At 48.3% G+C, this 15,398-nt stretch overlaps 1 long non-coding RNA gene across 2 annotated transcripts; it reads left to right on the top strand.

Annotated features, from left to right (window-relative positions):
* The first annotated feature begins 8,805 nt into the window (after positions 1-8,805).
* On the top strand, positions 8,806-14,847 carry LOC132682228 (uncharacterized). Of its 2 annotated transcripts, none has more exons than XR_013554261.2 (3): positions 8,806-9,071; positions 9,359-9,457; positions 14,062-14,847. It is a non-coding gene; the product is annotated as an uncharacterized LOC132682228 (long non-coding RNA). The 2 variants fall into 2 exon arrangements; XR_013554254.2 differs by lacking the exon at positions 14,062-14,847 and adding an exon at positions 9,963-10,049 and having other exon boundaries at positions 8,807-9,071.
* The last annotated feature ends 551 nt before the right edge of the window (positions 14,848-15,398 follow it).

Raw genomic sequence — 15,398 nt, forward strand, 5'->3', positions numbered from 1 at the left:
TTATTTATTTATTTATATATATATTTTTTAACGTTTATTTATTTTTGGGACAGAGAGAGACAGAGCATGAACTGGGGAGGGGCAGAGAGAGAGAGGGAGACACAGAATCCGAAGCAGGCTCCAGGCTCTGAGCTGTCAGCACAGAGCCCGACGCCGGGCTCGAACTCACGGACCGCGAGATCATGACCTGAGCCGAAGTCGGCTGCTTAACCGACTGAGCCACCCAGGCGCCCCTATTTATTTATTTTTGAAAGAGAGAGGGAGAGTGGAGGAGGGGCAGAGAGAGAGGGAGACAGAGAATCCTAAGCAGGCTCCAGGCTCTGAGCGGTCAGCACAGAGCCCGACTCGGGGCTCGAACTCACAGACCACAAGTTCATGACCTGAGATGAAGTCGGACGCTTAACCGACTGAGCCACCCAGGCGCCCCTGTGCCAGCTATTTCTGGACGGCTCTTCATCCAAGGCTGACGTCCCATTACTTGAACCGCCCACAGGAATGGCTTCCTGGGGCTAGACTGGTGTCACCTTTAATCAAGGGATGATGTAGGGGCGCCTGGGTGGCTCAGTCGGTTAAGCATCTGAGTCTTAATTTCGTCTCAGGTCATGATCTCACGGTTCGTGGGATCGAGCCCCACGTTGGGCTCTGTGCGGAGCCGGCTTGGGATTCTCTGTGTCACTCTCTCTCTGCCCCTTCCCTGCTCATGCTTGCTCTCTCAAAAATAAATAAACATTTCTTTTTAAAAGCGAGCGATGATGTAAAAAATGGCCAGCTGGAAAATGTTTATGCCTGTTTGTATGTCTTCATATGTGCACCCAAAGGTGTTACTTAAACAAAGCACGTAAGCGGATTGCCTCTGGGTCGGGGATGAGTCCAGACCTCCCCTATTTCCATCTGCTTTGACCTTCCCAAGCACTGGCTCCTTCATCTGCCTTTGTGTGTACGGGCAGGCACACAGACCCCCCCCCCCCCCCCCCGGGGCCCAAACCCATGTGGCCTGGAGACCCCGCCCTGGCCTGTCCATTCTAACTCTGGCCTGGCGTCTCCTTGGCACCCTGCCTCCAGTAATTGTGACTCCCCTCCCCGGGCTGCCCACGCTCCCTTCCACGACTGAACCCGCTCCATCGTGGCCCCCGGTTTCCGAAGGAGGGAGATCAGACAGCTCCTGAGTGGTGGGAGACGTCGGGCATGACTGTATTGATGCCATAACTATAAAAGGCCACTGTAGCAAATTTCTCTGAAAGTCTCTTTTTCCTGAGGAATTGCTCTGACCTACTTATCAGATGAGAGCCCGCAATCTGTTCCTCGGTTGTGTGGAAACTCTCGGCTCTGCTTTATACCCATTTACAGCATTGATCCCTGGCCTGCTTTTCTGCTTCTTGTCTGCACAGCAGCCCAGCCTTTACATAACCCTGCTGGTAACGTGGACAAGGCACCAGCCCGGCAGTCAGGCAGATGTGGTTTGTGAATCCCCGGCCTACCGGGAGTCGAATGAACGTGGGCATGCAATTTAACTTCTCCAAACGTCAATTTCTCCCTGTGAAAACAGAGACATAATACCTAGTCTCCAAGTAGGTTTTATCTTTGTTGAGATTCAGTGAGCTAACGTCTGCACAGAAGGCTAGCCCTGCTCCAAGGAGGTGGATTCCCTTTCCTTTTTCTTTTCCAGATGAACCCCTCCTGGCCGTGTTTTGCGTAGGGACGCATTTGCAGAACAATCCTGAGCGATACAGAGTGAAATAAACAAACAAGTAAACAAACAAGCAAGCAAACATTAAAACTGGGACTTTGTGGCGTCTGACCCACGGCCGCTGGGATACGTGAACTGTAAGCCACAGAATATTCAGGACCTAGCACCCCGCAGGATGGGGGATGTGCATCAGCCACACGTGCAGATTGGTTCTCTATCTCAGTTCCCCAAGCGGCTCTGGGGATCCCCGAGACCCGCTTCCGCATTAAGACCCGCAGCCGAGGCGGCAAGGCGTTGAGAATGGTCTCCGAGACCATAAACAAGCGTGAGAGGAGGAAGTGGGTGTCACCGCACAGCCGGTGCCTGGCCCGGGAACGCAGGCCGAGCTGTTTACAAATCGGTGCCTGCAAAAAAGTTTGCGCTGCAAAGCTCATTTCTTGCCGTCTGACCCCTCCCCTGGGGTGGGCCTTCCTTTAAACAAAGGACAGCTTCAGCAGCACTCAGAAACAAATGTTTGCTTCCCCGGAGGGAGAAGGAGGGAGAAGGAGGGAGAAGGAGGGAGAAGGAGGGAGAAGGAGGCGCCCTGCGCGATGCCAGAAATAAGCCTTCCTCCTGTCACTTAGGAGCCTGTGCCGTCTTGTCAGCAGGAGACACCGCAGCAAGGGGACAGGCACCTGGAGAGAATCAGATTCCACAGATAATTACAGGAAGGGCAACCACAGGTCCCAGTGAGGCCAGCTGTCTGTGGGCGGTTTTCATCGGGCTCTTTTTCACTCTATTGACTGATCTGCACGGAGTCAGTCTCCCCGAGGTGCCGGAAAGTATCGCACACTGGGCGCCATACACACAGAAATCAATCGCCCCACAGTTCCGGAGGCCAGAAGCCCAAGATCGAGGCCTTGGCAGGGCTGGCTTCTTCCGAGGCCACCAGCGAGAATTTATTCCATGCCTGTCTCCTGGCTTCTGGCTTCTGCTGGCAAGATTTGACATTCCAGAAGCATCGTCCCGGTCCGTGTCTTGGTGGCCACGTGGTAGGCTCCCTGTCGGCATGTCTGTGTCCAAATCTTCCCTTTTTATGAGGACGCCGGTCATCCTGAATCACTCCGGGATGGCCTCGCCGTAACCAATGGCACCTGTAATGACCCTATTTCCAATATGGCGACCTTCTGAGGCGCTGGGAGTTAGGTCCTGAACGTGTACGTTTGTGGGGGATACAATTCAACTCCTAACACCTGCTGTGTGGCACACCTTTGCTAGAAGCTGAGGGAGAGAAAGAGGTGGTGACACACAGCCTGTGCTTGGCTTACCCACAAGCCAGCCTGGAACACGGCCAGCAGGGCATTCTGCAGCCCGGGATACGGTTGATGAGCGGGACAGTGGACATACGAGCCAAGTTCCATGGGAGCAGGAAGGAGGGCACCTTACAGAAATGGCATTTGAGGACTGGGGTTGAGACGTACAATCTTTAAGTTGCTCTTTAGTGTGAAGCTGAGGGGGGCTGTAGTATCTGAGACTTGGTTTACCAGGACACAAGTTCAAAGTCCTCCCTGGTGTATGTCTGGTCTCTCTCTGGTGCAGAACTGCATGGCCGTTGTTAAAGCCAATATGCTGTGGAATATACACAGGCCGGTCTGGAGTATGAAGTGGAAATACTTGAAGTTTCAAATAATCAGTCACGGTGAGCCTATAATTGTAATTTAAATTGTTTGGGAAATGCATTGAAGTAAGCGCGTAACCAACGTTCAGATGTTCATGAAGAATTGTACTCCTCATGTGGTTTATTAAAATGGTTTAGTATTTGGGGCACCTGGGTGGCTCAGTCAGTTAAGCGTCCGACCTTTTTACTTTTTTTGGGGGGGGTGGGGCAGGAGGCACATGCAAACAGGGGAGGAGCAGAGAGAGAAGGAGAGAGGGTGGGTGCAAAGCATGGGTGCAAAGCCCCGATGCAAGGCTTGATCCCACGACGGTGAGATCATGACCTGAGCGGAGATCAAGAGTCAGACGCTTAACCCACTGAGCCACCCAGATGCCCCGAGCGTCTGACTCTTGATCTCAGCTCACGTCCTGATCCCAGGGTCGTGAGTTCCAACTGCACATTGGGCTCCACGCTGGGTATGAAACCTCCTTAAAAAAATAAAAATCAAAATCGCGTTGCATTTGATAGAAGCAGGCTTAATTCCCATAACAACAAATGAAATAAAACGAACACCCTGTGTTATGGGCCGAATTGTGTCACCCGCCAAAGTCATGTGTTGAAGTCCTCAGCCCCGGTACCTCAGGACGTTGACTGGACGCAGGTAGGATCTTCAAAGACGTGATCCAAGCTACTGTGGAGCCTTTAGGGCAGGCCCTGGTCCAATATGGATGGTGTTCTCAGCAAAGGATATGAGTCCATAGAGGGAGAGTCCCCCGGGGGACGAGCACCCATCTGGAGAAAAGGCCACGGGGGACACAGGGAGGAAGGGCCACCTGCGAGCCGGGGGAGAGGCCTCCGGAGAAAGCAAGCCTGCCGACACCTTGGTCTCCGACTCCCGGCCTCCAGAACCGTGCGAAGCCAGATCTCTGTTGTTTCGGCCCCTCCATCTGTGCTATTTCGTTACGGCCGCACTAGCAAACTAATACACGCTGTGACTCGTTCAGAAGCCTCGGGGTTCTCGGTTATTTGCTGGCCTGTTTGCACCTGGTTTTGCTCTGCTCCTTAATGTCTACCTTCAAAATAAGACCCAGACACGTCCCCTTTGCGCCCCGTTGCGATCTCCTCTTCCCGCGGGGTCCTTGTTACAGTCTGGAGTACGTGAATGCATGCCTCTAGAGGATTCTTTTTCTAGAAATATTATACGTATCATTCGGCAATTTTGCTTGTACTTAATCAGACGGCGCCGAGGTCTTCTGTACTTTATGAGCATTTCCTTTATTGATATGCTTTTAAATTGTTTCCGGGGTTTGCTGAGAAAGACTTTATGTCACAAAATAGCTCTTTGGGTCGAGATGGTAGCTTACATAGTCCAGTTTCCTTAAACTTGTCAGGGAACAGGAGCAGTGATAGCAGCCTGAATAAACTGTCGTGCCTTTGGAAAAAGCAAAAAGAACCAAAGCCCTCAGTTTAAGAAGTCAGCAGAGCCATATTCCTTAATGTCACGGTTTCGACGATAAAAGACAAAAACCCGAAACTCCAATACAGCAGTGCTACTTTTCTTCCATGTGTACAACTTAAACCCAAACCTAAATCGATCTCTGATTTATTGGCACTTAATTCCCTAAAATGTTGACTGAGTGTTGCCAGGAAGGCCTGGTGGGACTCCACTTAAGTCTTTAGCTACAAACCCGGAAACGCACAAGGCCTGACAATCATTTGCATTTTACTGCAACTTGGTATGGAGCTGAATTGCTTTGCTAAAATCAACTCCTAGATTAAGAAAGGCTGATATCATTTATTGCAGGCATTGAGTGACATACAAGAGGCGACAGCCTCTCTGATTTGCCATTACCTTGGAGAGATTTAACTGTGTTTTACGATACTTTTCGGCGCATACTATTGTTTTATTCTATTTCCAAAGGATTTTTACTTCAACGAGCCATGAATGTTTTGTCAATTATTCCTGGTACGTTTTAGCCATTCAATTTGGCAGCGACTAACTTCTATTGGAAGTCTACAACAAAAGCGAACACAATAACCTGAAAGAATGCGTGCTGATTGAAACAAACCTGTGAGTTGTATTGAAAAATCAATTTGAGGCAAAGAGCATACAGCATGTCCCAATGCAAGTTGATAGTAAGTTCCTGCTAGGTTAGAACCCACAACTTTAATGAAATACAGTGATCATTTCAATTTAATTATTTTAAATATTCACAGTACCCACTAAAGTGTGACCTCTGTGGTGCCGAACACTGAAAACAGAAAGCTTTCATTTTCAGTTGTCATCAACACTGCCACACCAGAGGTGTCTCGAACACCCTGCCACGTTCGCGGCAGATCACGAATCCACCAGGAAGCCCCAATCAAGGGCGGTTGAGTTAGGTATCTGAAAACCACACCCCATAGTAGCAATAATTGTGGTAGTATTAGCAGGAAGAGCAGGAGTACTTGTTATCCAACTTAATTTTTTTTTTAAGTTTATTTATTTTTTTGAGACAGAGAGCGACAGAGCATGAGCGGGGGGAGGGTCAGAGAGAAAGGGAGACACAGAATCTGAAACAGGCTCCAAGCTCCAAGCTGTGGGCACAGAGCCCGACACAGGGCTCGAACTCACGGACCGTGAGATCATGACCTGAGCCGAAGTCGGACGCTCAACCGACTGAGCCACCCAGGCGCCCTACTTGTTATCCAACTTAATAACTGGACCACCTGCAGTTAAAATTTTACAGGAATTTGAACTTGAGGAAAGCCTCCCCAGATGTTCCTATAGACAAGGTTCTCCTCATTCTCCTAGTGGGTTAACCAGCCTTGGAAGCAAGAGTGAAAAAAAGAAGACCATTCTCCATTTTATTTGTGCTTTGTTGTTGTTGTTGTTGTTTGGTGGGGGGGCTTTTAAAATACAGTTTATTTATTTTTGAGAGAGAGAGCGCGAGAGAACGCGTGCATATGAGCCGAGGAGCAGAGAGAGAAGGAGAGAGAGAATCACCGACTGTGAGACCATGATGTAAGCTGAAACCAAGAGTCGGACGCCTAACCGACTGAGCCAGCCCAGTGCCCCACGTCTCCATTCTATATGGGGCTCGCAACGCCCTGCAGAAGGTAGGGTACCTCTGAACGGTGGCCAGTTCGGTTGTTTCACCCTCTGCAGCTGGGGACTTGGCTCAGAAATTCCATCGCCGTGTTCTGGCACAACACAAAACCACTTCAACCCTTCTTCCTTTTCTCTTAGAAAGGCTGGGGCTGTGTTCTTGCAAAAACACAATTTCGGGTGGTTCCTGCCATGAGCTAGGGAGGCAGAGCCAAAAAGGCTTCGGTGTCAGACTGGTGTGGGCTCAGCTCTTGGTTCCCACACTCAGTGGCTTTGGGATCTTGGGGATGCTACTTAACCTCTTGAAGGCCTAGTGTCCTCAGCTGAAACATGGTACCAGTGCCACCCGCACCATAGGGTGACGTAGTGATTGAGAGAGACACTTGCCATATGCCGTGCGAACGTCTGTCCTCTTCCTCTGGGTGAAAAGCCACATGGCCTCAGTTTGGCTCAGGTACACCAGCCCGGTCAAGATCGCAGCAAGTAAGCTAGGAACACTGTGGTCAACAAACCCGATAAAGGTCAAACTTTCCAATCGGCGCAAAGCATCACATAACAGAGAGTGCCCGAGGGCTGGCCTGTCTCCCCCTCTGGCCACTGCTGGTTTCTGGAGCCAGGCGACAATAGTGATCACAGAACTGAAACAAAACAACAACGTGGGCATGTTGTCCATATCGCTTTCGATTTACAATAAAGTATTGGCACTGACACTAATATTTTTATGACTGCAAAATTTATTAAATAAAAAAAAACAGTGAAAACAGAAATTTTATATCTTACACATCAGAGGAAATATGCTTGTAAGCATATTACAAATAGCAAGAAAAGCACTTATAATTGTTATGTTTTGGTTGTTCAGACATTCAATTATTAGGAAACCTCACTAAAAATTGAAGTGTTTGGAAACTGAGCAAAAACGACATAAAATGAGGAACACTTAATCCTCAGTAATGGATCTTTCTTTTCCCCAGGGTTCGGTCCTAAGAAACAAAATGGCCCGATGATATCATTGGTGAATGGTGAACATATTTGTGTGGAAAATTTTGCTGCCACTGGAAAAGTTTATTTTCATCTTACACCAGTTTAGAAGTTGTCGGGAGATAGTAATAAACCAGATTCCATCTTCAAATAATCTTTTCCCCTGTTTGATGACTCCCAGAGTTCTTTCAAAGTAACTTTTGGGGGGTTTTGGGTGGAGAATGGTGGTCAGAAACTGGAAGTTTTCACTGATAGCGACTTGTAGTTTTATTCCTCGAAAGAGCACTTCAGTCTTATCTTTATCCTTGTTGCTTTGTCACCAATAGAGAGTCAATTCAGTTTCCGTGTTACTCTCAAAGATATTCCATTTATATCCTGCTTGCGAGAAAATGTTTTCACTGGGGTAAGAGTCTTCCCATAGAAATTGTCCTGCTCCAATGTCTTCTAAAGGAATGTAGCTTTGTTCTATTTGAAAATTAATGCAGCATGGAATTCTCTGAGTACCTCTTAAGAAAATGCAGGATGTCAATCGCAGATTATTTAAGTATTTCCCAAAAAGGTTTTACCAACAAAAGTATCTATAGGTCAGTAATCAAGACTAGAGCCCTTACTGACAGAGTATTAGTTATTGATGCTATCTTTATGCATTCATGCAAAAACCATTCTTTGAGCACGGGTTATCTCCAGGGTGTTTTGCTAGGCATGAAGGATAAGTGACAGATGTTTATTATCCCTGTCCTTGGGATGCTTATGGTCTAATGGGAGCTGCGATAAACAAATGAATAAACGATTGCAAAGGGTGATTTGTGCATGAAGGAAAATAAGGGCTACGGCAGAGAATAGGGTGGCCAGCGAAGGTCTTTCTGAGGAGGCGACATTTTGACTGAGTCACAACTCAAAGACAACACCGGGCAATAGAGGAAAGTGATCTAGGCAGAGGGAAAAGTGGGTGCCAAGGCCCTGGGGCAGAAAAGAGTTTTGTGTATTCCAAGAACTTAGGGATGGCCTTTGTGCCTGGGACAAAGTGAGAGACAGGAGACAAACACGGATGAGGTCATAAAGTCAAGAGGGGCTAGAAGAGGCAGTACCTGGGGGACTGGGAGAAGACATTGGCCTTTATCTATCGGGCAACGGAACATCACTGAAAGATTTTAAGTAGCGAAGCAGCGTAAATAATTTGCCTTTCAAAGAATACTCTGTGGAAAATTTCTGTTGTGAGAAGAAGAGAGAAAGCAAGAGAGAAAGTAGTGGGACCAGTTAGGAGACCGCTTGGTCAACCACAAGAAACATGACGGTAGCTTTGACCCAGATGGTTGTGGTGGAGGCCACAGGGAGACAGGCTCATCCCAGATGTATCTGAAGGAAAGCAAATAGAACTTGCTATTGGGTTAGAGGAGAACAGAAATGCAAGGAGCCAAGGATGGTCCCCAGTAACCCGGGGACATTGCTAATCAGGTGCGTGACGGCAGAGGAGTAGGAGAGGGCCAGAAGAGACTGACAGACGGGCTGGTGCAATAGGACAAACAAGGACAGTGGGGTGTCTTCCATGACGAGGCAACGGAGCTTCAAGATGGAAAAGGTGGTCGAGTGTGTCTGACAAAGCGACATAAAGACCCAAGAGCCTATTAGACTGGCCAACGTGGAGGTTGTCGGTAACCTGGCCACACGGTTTCAGAGCAAAGGTGGGTATGGGGAGAGGCTGGTGAGGAAGCACGTAGAGTGTGTGTAAGCGGCTCTTTTGAAAGCTTGTCCTTTTTGCCAGGCAGGGGAGCCCAGGACGGAGCTCGGGACCACTGGGCAAGAGGACAGTCATTTCTCTCAGTAAACCACCCTCAACCCTTTAGCCCAGACACCTTTCCCAGAGAGTAAGAGACTCCTTCTCCACCTCTCTACCTTCATCCCCATAATCCTCATAATTACCCTGGCAAGGGCAGGCGTGACAAAGAACCACTCGCTTTTGACCTCTTAGGTGGACGTCTGCCCAGCTTTTGGCTCCGGGACCCTTCTCCCCTCCTGTCAATGAGCCCCAGGCCTCCCTCCACACCATTCTCACGTCGGCCAGCTCAAGGTGAGCTTCTGACTCACACACGCTTTCCTCTTAAATTTTCTCGGCTTTCTCACTTAGCCAACGATGAGGTAGGACATGAAAAAGTCTAAGAAATGTCGGAGGGCAGGAGATTAAGGAGGACTTGTAAGGACGCAGTTGTTCTCACGTTTTTGTTTTTCAAATTGCATTTTGTTAAACTAACCACGTTAGGGGAAATTGCCAATGGAGGAATATTGATCTTTCAAAGCGACGCACGCTTTAGGAGGAGATGACATGGCTTTTACTGAAATTGCAGAATGGCTTTACTCTGTACGTGCCCTCTGTGATGGCCTACGGGGAAGGATGTGTGATATGTGTCAGAAAAGGAGTAGAAGGAATTTCATTCAGGGTAGGATGCTAGAAAGTGAAGGTTCCAGCTCTTACGTAATTGACGAAGGGTAGAAGTCGCATTTCAGGGAATAAAGGAAATCAGGTGCCACAAATTTAACTGATTCTCATCACCAGCCAGTTAAACTCTCTTTGGCAGATCAGACATCTTTCCTCTATTTGCAGCAAAGCTTCAAAGCTGCGGGCTGGGCATCAGGCCATCAGAGTCACTCAAACCACAATGATGACATTTCCTGGAGTCCAGCATCCAGCCCTCATCCCTCTCTCCCCTCATCGTCCTCTGTCCTGTCACCAAAACAGAAAGAGATGGGAAAGGAGAATATTGTTTCCTTCCTGCCTCAAAGCTCCCTGGGCCTCCTAAGAATACAATATAACCCCCAACTTTCCCCAAATCTCCACATCCTAACTAACATTTCCAGGAAGTTATAAGCCATGGGAGTCCGGGCAGACCCAGAAGAACATGTGTCTTTTTCTCTAAAAGCCCTTGTGGAAAGTCCCCACTATTCTGTGGGGGAGAAACAGTGTCTGCTTTGTTCATTCTGTCTCTAACGCCTAGTACAGTGCCCGGTCCAGGATCAACAATAGTGTTTCTTTAATGAATAAACAGGCGAATGAGTGAAGCTTTCCAAGTGGATATATTCAAATGCTAAACACTTGGGCTCTACGTCTATGTGCTTCCATTTACCCCGAAAGAAGTTTCTCCTATTTGTTTTTGTATCTTTATTCCCTGGGAACAAGAAAATCAAAACAGTGAAATGACTTTTTGCTGGGTCACAAAGCATGAAAGTAAAAGCATTAGAGCCTGGCAAGTCCGTGAGGCTGATGACAGCTTTGATGTGTTGACTTCTCTTCCAGGGTCCCGTTCACGATCTCCGTGTCCCTCCTCACCTCTCCATTTCTCTTGATCCCCCTCCCACTCTCCCTGATTTCCCGGGCTCAGCTGTGAATTCAGCTGCCTACCATAGAGTTCATGAAGACTGGACTCACCTAGGGTTATCTGAATTTTGGTAGAAGATTCTTGAACTCAAAGGAATAACACTGAGCGTTAAAATTTCCAAGGGGTGGAGGCAGGTGGTTTAGAGGGACTTAATTTTCCCATCTCAAATTATTCCAAATAGGCAGTTATATATTCTGGCCATTCATAAGGCCAGGTCTGCTCATTGTTCACTCTGCTGGACCAAACTGGATTAGGACCCAGACTAGGGTTGCAAGATCATCTTTAAAGAGTAACTACAATCCCTGTTGTCCATCCATTCATCCATCTACTTCATTCATTCGTTTGTTCACTGGAGACCAATGGTGAGAAAGGCAAGGACGTGTCAGTTTTCTAGCAACTTACAGACTCAGGGAGAGAGATAGTGATCTCATAATCTTGCAACTGAAAGAAACACCTTGGATAAAAGGAGTCAAGCTCAGGGAGTTTACAGAGGAGCCACAGAGGCTGGGCGGGTCTAGAGGTGCTTCCCAGAGGAAGGAGGAGTGGGAGCCAAGGGTGGATAGACAGAAGACCCAATGGGACAGGGAGCTCCCTGAAGGTATAGAAAGCAGGCTGGAGTGGCTGGTGTTCAAACCTCCAGGTGGACAATCGGCCGGGGAGGAAGGCAAAAGCCAGAGCATTTAGTCTCTGGGACCAGATTTAAGGTCGTATTCTTTATCTTAAGGTCGATAGGGAGCTCTTGAATAGTTTTAAGTGGGAGAGGAGCCTGGGAGGAGCCTGGCCATTATCCTGCCTTGAGCTACTCGCAAATATATTCGTGTATTGCTGTACTTTTCTTCTTGTGCATGTCTAACTCAGCACATCTCTTCCTGGGGAGAATTAAGACTGGTGCTTTCCTGGGTAGCAGAAACAAAGACAGGGTCAAGGTTCAACCATTGGCTTTCACTCCAGAGATAACAGTTGTAAAAGCCCAAGCTTTGTTTTGTAAGAGCAGAGCTCTCAGTGAATCAAAAGGCAATGGCCAGAAGAGATCGAGGGGATAAAGTTCCCCTAAAATGAGTAGATAATAAACTGGCCCCCGTGTGGGGAGGAGGGAAGTGATGAGAAGAAGCAGGAGGGCTGAGGCCAGAGAGACTTCTTGGCTGGTGGAAACCACGTAGAGGGAAGCGTCCTCGGCGTGGAGACACTGCCCCACCTCTGCCCCAGCGGGCATCAGAGAGCCAGCTGGGAACCTCGCAGTCCCTGCTGACTGCACCTGTTGGGGAACGCGCTGAAGTGTGTGTGTGGAGGTGGCCCGGGCTGAGGAGCCGGTCTTTCTCACTGCACTTCGCCCATCATTTACTCAGCAGGAGTGAGAATCACCTCTCAACACACACAAACTATCCCCCCACCCTCCCTCCTCAAAGGCTCAGGACCCGCTTTCTCCCCTGAGAGCTAACAGTGAAAGAGTTAACCTGGATACAGTCAAAGGCGGTACAGTGACGCTGTGGATGGGCAGGCCCCCTCGTTATCTGTGCCGAGGTGAGAATAATAGAGTCACTCGGGTCAAGATCGCGGTGAAACCCAGCCCAGTTGTAAAATGAGGTTGGCCATTTTCAAAGGTTAATCTGGCTGCGGGGTGGAGAGCTGAATGCCAAGGGGCCAGAGCTGAGGTCGTGTGACCAGACAGGAGCTTATGTCAGCGGTCCGGGCAAAAAGTCGCCATGGCTTGGGTTAACATGGTGGCCCTGGGGATGGAGAGGAGTGACTGGATTCGAGAGATGTGACTGAGGTAAACAGACAGGACTTGAAGGAGCAGGTAAGGCAGTGTAAGAGAGCTTCGTTAATTGGGTTTCTATAATAGATCCAAATAGCTTCGATGGTTTCCACCACAATGTTGAAAGCAAACAACCCCAAGTTCTCAGTGGCTTACGGTAATCTTTTTGTCTTTCTTGTTATGTAGGTCTGCAGATTGGTTGGACATTTCTGTGTCAGGTCATAGTCAGTCCATGTGTCTCTTACTCTAGGACCTATGGTTACACGGGGGTGAGCTCTTCCAAGGCGGGTGGCAGGAGGCCAAGGGCCCAAGCCAAAACACACAAGTATGTTGCAATCCTCTAGCTGGACAGGGCCTAGGAAACGTCTACTCATATACCATCGGTTGAAGGATACTAGGAGACAAAGCCCAGAGACAGCGGGGCAGCGAACTAAACTGCCCCAGAGAAGCCATGGCAAGACTGAATTGTAAACAAATAATGCTCTCTGTCTTAAGAATCAAGGGTGGCCCCTAGGTTTCTGGCTTACCCAGCTGGATATATTGGGGTGCCCTTCCCTGAGAAAGGAAACCTAAGAAATGAATCAGGCTTGGGAGACCCCCTGGGCTCAGTCTTGGATATTTGGTTTGGGATGTCTTTGGATAGCAAAGTGGCAGGAGCTACGGAGAAGCGTGGCCTGGAGGTATGTACTTGGGAGATTATGGCAAAGACTGCCAGTTGTACCCAAATATCCATCCACTTACCCCTTCTTCTTCAGTCGAACCTTGAGTTTTTCTTTTCTTTTCCAACCTCTCTTGAATGGAGTAGTTGCCTGACTACATTTTAACCAATGAAATACAGGAAGTGTCAATTTTGACTTCTAAAAACTATCCTAAAAGGAAAGAGTACGTCCTTCCGCCTGTTTTATCAGTCCCTCCTGGCAGAAATGTGGTTGCGATGGTTTAAGCCCAAGGGGTCAACCTGGGCCGTGAGGTAAAAGTCCGATGTTGAGAACAGCAGAGCAACGGCAGAGAAAGACTAGTTCCCTGAAAAGAAAAATCACTTTTATAGTATTTAAGTTACTGCCACTTGTAGTCAAACCCAGTCCTAACTGTCACAAGTCATGGGAGCGAGGAAGTGCGAGACACCGCTCAATGTAACACCAGGTTTTCTTTTTTTTTTTTTTTTAATTTTTTTTTTTTTAAGTTTATTTATTTCTGAGACAGAGAGAGACAGAGCATGAACGGGGGAGGGGCAGAGAGAGAGGGAGACACAGAATCGGAAGCAGGCTCCAGGCTCCGAGCCGTCAGCCCAGAGCCCGACGCGGGGCTCGAACTCACGGACCGTGAGATCGTGACCTGAGCTGAAGTCGGACGCTTAACCGACTGAGCCACCCAGGCGCCCCAACACCAGGTTGTCAAGAAGAGAATGTGGAACGAGAGGTGAGGAGGGCCCAGGACTGAGCTTCCGGGAGCTCTAAGTGCCAAGTAGAGGAGGGGACCACCCACAAACAGAGACAGAAGCAGCTGAGGGGTAGAAGGAAAGTGAAACTTGGTTGCTCTGGACAGGAAAGGAGGAGAGCATGTCAAGGAAGAGGAAGTGGCCAAAAGTGGGAGACCATCTAACAAGTGAACAGCAGAGGAGATGAACTAAGTTCAGAAGATGACAAGGACGTGGGGGAACGCGGCCTTTGATTCGCAAGAGTATCCTCTGAAAGACTTAGGAACAAAATAAGGCTGTATTGGGGCTATTAAAACATGATTCCTAAAAAAAAAAAAAAAAAAAATACCCATAATTCCAAATATTTCTAAACCACCAATGGCCCAGAGTACCGTCCAGGATGCTTTAAGAGGAAAACGACTCCATTCTAGACTTCTATTAGAAGGTAAGCGGAAGTGATGGAGAAGACAGATGAGCCTCAACATGACTTTCTGTCCTTACACGTCAGGTTTTCCTCTCCACTCCTCTCCTTTGCCCCCACCTCTGCCTTCTGCACAGCTTCCGGCAAAAGCCTCCACCTCTCTGGCCTGTCCTTTGTCCTGTCCCCACACTGCTTCTCATTGTTTTCTTAGGAAAAACATGATAACTTCACTCTCTTGCCCCAAATCCTTTCAGGACTTTCCACTGACTATGTTTTCAAGTTTCAGTTCCTTAGTCAGGCATATTAGTCTTTCAAGATACAACCCTGACTTTTCTCTCTCATCTATCCATATATTCTGCCTCGACCATATCAAAGGACAAGCTCCAGTCAAAATCTAACTGTAGTCACATGGGAAACCCCAAGGAGTACCACTCGTCTGTGACCAGTCAGAACGAGAAAACATTAAATATTGCTGTTTTAAGACACTAAGTCTGGGGGGGGGGGTGTGTGCTACACAGCAATAGATAAGCAGAACAGAAGTGGGTACCGGAGGGGGGGGGGGTCCGGCATTAAAAACTTAAACCATACGGCATTGGCTACTTTATAAAGTAGGATGACCAAAGAGCCTCTCAGGGATGTGGCTCTACTTTAGGACTTCAGAAATACTTAGGGGTGTGCCTCCTACCTAGAACCCTCAGCTAGGCAAAAGATTTCTAAGAGTTTTAACAGCATTGCCCCACAGAATCCTAACCTCAAGCCCAAAACCAGACAGGGTCCTATCTCAAAAACACTTGTGAGTGTGGCTTTTGTAAACTGCAAGATTCCTAGGAACCCCACGATGTGTTTATGAGTTTGAGTGGACGGGTGCACCATCAGCCAGCGTGAACTAAAAGGGGCAGAATGACTCAAAACTGAAAAGAAGCCTCTCGACCTTCGAACTTCTATGGGCAGGAAGCCGGCTAAGGGAGCTATTCGGTGGCAAAGGCGAGCCATCTCCGGATTTCAGAAATGCTACCGACAAGTGACTGCTCTACGTGCCTCCCA

Source organism: Panthera onca, chromosome A1 (assembly GCF_046562875.1).
Source record: "Panthera onca isolate mPanOnc1 chromosome A1, mPanOnc1 haplotype 2, whole genome shotgun sequence".
Taxonomy (NCBI): domain Eukaryota; kingdom Metazoa; phylum Chordata; class Mammalia; order Carnivora; family Felidae; genus Panthera; species Panthera onca.